We start from the raw sequence: 3,774 nt of genomic DNA on the forward strand, positions 1-3,774 counted from the left end.
CTGGAGGAGAGTGATCTCTCCTTCTTCCCTTCTTTCTCCTATCTCTCTGTCTGGATCTCCCTCCCTCCCTCCCTCCATCCGTCCGTCTGTCTGTGACATGGCCTGGGTTGTGTTTGTACTGAAGTCGATGTACAGTCTGCCTTCCTGTGCAAGCGCAGCCCCCGCGGCCTTTCATCTGAGTTCAGCGGCCGCCTTTTCTCACACAGATGAATGTGTTTTCTGTGAAAGAGCCGGAATGGCTGTCACTTCTCCTGGCACGGCGGAGAAACAAACAAAACCCCCTACTCCTTTAAGGAAGCCGGCGCAGGCGCCTCCCATCGGACACAAACACTACAGAGTCAGAAGCACAAATAGCCTCAAAAAGCTTAACACTCTCCCTTTCATGCAGAAAAGCTTGGCATGACTGGTCCTCTCATGCACACAGAGGAACACAAAGTGGAGCGGTGCAGAGTAAATGACATACTCCAGCTTGACTGAGGTGTGCTCATTGTTGTGGTCCCCCCCCCCCCTCCAAAAAAAAGTGTTAGAATTCAACTAATCCCTCACAAACTCAGCATCCTCCCCTGCTGTTGCTTTTGCAGCGAGGTTCTCAATATGGCGCCGACACAACACCTTGCCAACTCTCTGTATTCGCCACAATGGGTAATGTGCTGTTAATGCGAGGCGTTTTTCAGGTAACTCTTTGCTGCTGCAGCCAAGGCGCTCCCACAGACGGGAGCAGGTGTACCATCAAAGAGCAATTATCTGGAAAGCCCAACACAGAACCAAGCAGGCCCACGGCGGCTAATGGCGCTGCTTGGATTTAAAAAAAAAAGAAGACAAAAATGTCTTCACAGTTCACGCACGTCTCTGGTCCACGCATACTGTATCTGGAACCAGTAGTTGCTGGGAGGGTGCAGGTGCTTGTGAATGAAAACAAACTTGTCATGACGCCCCCCCCCCCCCCCCACACACACACACACACACACACACACACACACACACACACAGACACCAACACACGTACAAGCGTAAAGACTTCCTCTCCCATTGGAAAACCACACTCAGCCGAGGAAATTTTCAATTTCCCAACACCTGTAAACATGCTGTTTTACCTCAGCCGCTTTGATCTTCAAACGGACCAGAGCCGAGCCCTGGGGGACGCGCTGCAGAGAGGTGACTGGGCGGTGTGTGTGTGTGTGTGTGTGTGTGTGTGGTTTTTTTTTTTATGTTTTATAGGGTCTATGCTGCCATGTAATGGAACATACCTCTTGGCCATTTGTTGCATTTCATATTTTGAGCTTGTGCTTGAAAAGTACGTTCTTCATCATTAGGACCACCAGCTGGACCAAGACAGACGTCAGGCCCGGCTCAGAGTCAAGTTTGAGAGGCCCAATCGGGTCCAAACTAGCGTGGGTCAAAGGCGGTGGAGGACTACGTTACAAAGTGCTGCTTTGACGTGAGCGTGAGACAAAGGCAACAAAACCACTTTAGTTCGGTTTTGTAAAAACAACATGATTGTGCATACAATAACTAGGTAAAGTTTGGTTGAGGCAACAAAACCACAACCATAAAACCACGACGCGGTGTGGAACACTGGTCCCGTGGTCCTGTTTGTTGGACCCGTCCGTCTCCCTGTTAAACGCTGCGTTGGCTTGCTTTAACTGGTCTTTGGTCACATGGACCACATGGCGTTCATCCCATCCTGAGCAACACGTTCCCTGTACAGGAAACCAATAGATTGCATTTTGGAACTATTTCGCTCATTCTGTCTCGTGTGAAAACGTGATCACGGTGATCGGCCCGTGAGATGGTGCTCAATGTCTTCATTTAAAAAGACGACATCGACATTAAAAGAAGCACATTTACGCAGCTTCTTAATAGTGAACGTCGTTGGATGTGTTTTCTCTGACAGTGACAACAAAACGCTGTTTTCACACGTTTCATCTCTCTCCGGTCTGAAAATATTTTGAGACGCATCAGGGAAAGTTTCACAAGCGTTGCTTTTTGTTCAGCCGTTGATGCCGGTGAACCTAGGCGTGAGCCGCTCTCTCCCTTCTGCCGTCACTCATGTTCAACCGGAGAGTGATCAGAAAACACGAGTCACCGCTCATATTCAAACGGATTTATGTGACATGACGCAGGAATGAGTCGAGTGTGCCCCCTACTACTCCCCTTACACACACACACACACACACACACACACACACACACACACTAGCCTCCCAGCCATCTGTCACCTGCTCTGTTTTCCCTTCCTTTCAGAAGCCGTTTATTGATTTCTCCCCTAAAAGATGGTAGAAGACACGAGCTCGATCTAAAGGAGAAAAGCAGTCTTTCCCGGCGAATCTCCCTTCGCTTTGAGATGATTTAATTTGTGATGTGTTGTGACACGACTGTGTTGAATGTTTAATGTCTTAAGACACATCGGTGGTAAAAGGCTGTCTGACTTCCACAGGTTTTGCCTAATGAGAGCGAAATGAAAGGGGGCCGGGATCAAACCGGTTGCGGTCCCCGCGATACAGACTCTCATTCGGTAAGTCATTATCACTCTGATCTTAACAGCATTTCCTCCGTCTGCTTCTCTCCAGAGGGTTGCGTTCACCGTGGGGAGAGACAAACAAACAGCACACTGGTGTCTCTCTGTCGCACGCAAATCAGCTGCGCTCAACTTTTAGCATTCCCATCAAAACCAGCATTTGGTCACCAGACTGACACCGGCCATTGATTATGTTTCTTGATATATTTCTGAGTATTATACATGACAGGAAGTCTGAAGAGGTCGGAGGTTTTTTTTTTTCTTCTCCCCCTCAGCTTCATCGGGTGCTAGCCCTTCTCTGCAGGGTGCCGCTCAGACTGCGCCCCACAGACGTCGTCAGTCCTCTCACAAGAGGCCCTGGTTGCCGGCCTCAGTGTTCTCAGGTTTAGTGGGCTGGAAGGAGCTAATTTGATTGACTTTCACCTCCAATTTTTCTCACTCTCCCCCCCCCCCCTCCCTCATACCTCACAGTCCCCTGACAGTGAGAGACCTTTCTGGTCAGTGAGCGTATTGACTGGCAGTCAGTTAGCACTTGACATGTCAATGCCCGATGCACGGTGGATCCTGGTGTTTTTTGTGTATTTCTCATTGATGGGATCGATTTCTTTGCCAGCAATCTAACAGGTTATGGCAGTGTTATACACTGCGCAGTATACTCCTCGAGATGGTCGGTTAGGTTCAACAACAATTTCGCGACCCTGATTGCCTGCAAATCTGTCATGCCTCCTACATCCACCTCCAGTTTAATCTCCGGCCATTTGGCCCTGAAATGTAAAACCAAACACACTGACCTGCCCCTCACCCTCCAGCAATATAAAAGCTCCTGTTGATGAAAGTTTCTTTGAGCAAGACATTCGGGAATGTATTCGCAAACGCTGCCGTCTCTTTGCTCGTGAGGTATTCAGTGTATTCAGCGCCTTTAGCAGGAAGACAAGTTGCAATCCATTTTGGGAAAGTTTTAAGACCATATTTCTTTCACAGAGAAAGGCTGAAGGCCAAAAAAAGAAGAATGGCGTCACACTGATGGATAGTAGTTATGTCTGTCTACATGCCTGGTTAAAAGTGTCAGGGTAGCACCCAGTTATACTCTTCTCGGTGTCAGTTCTATGCTATTTCTTTTGTTATATTTGAAGCATTCCTATTTGTCTTGCGGAACATGAATATAAACATGACTCCAGAAAGCAGCTGCTGCTTTTCGGCGCTCCGCAGCAGCCTGACATCCCCTCCCGTCTCCCGTCTCCCGTTTTCTCCGCTCA

The sequence above is a fragment of the Cebidichthys violaceus genome, unplaced genomic scaffold (assembly GCF_023349555.1).
Source record: "Cebidichthys violaceus isolate CVI_PGR_0920_01 unplaced genomic scaffold, fCebVio1.0.p SCAF_80, whole genome shotgun sequence".
Classification (NCBI taxonomy): Eukaryota; Metazoa; Chordata; class Actinopteri; order Perciformes; family Stichaeidae; genus Cebidichthys; species Cebidichthys violaceus.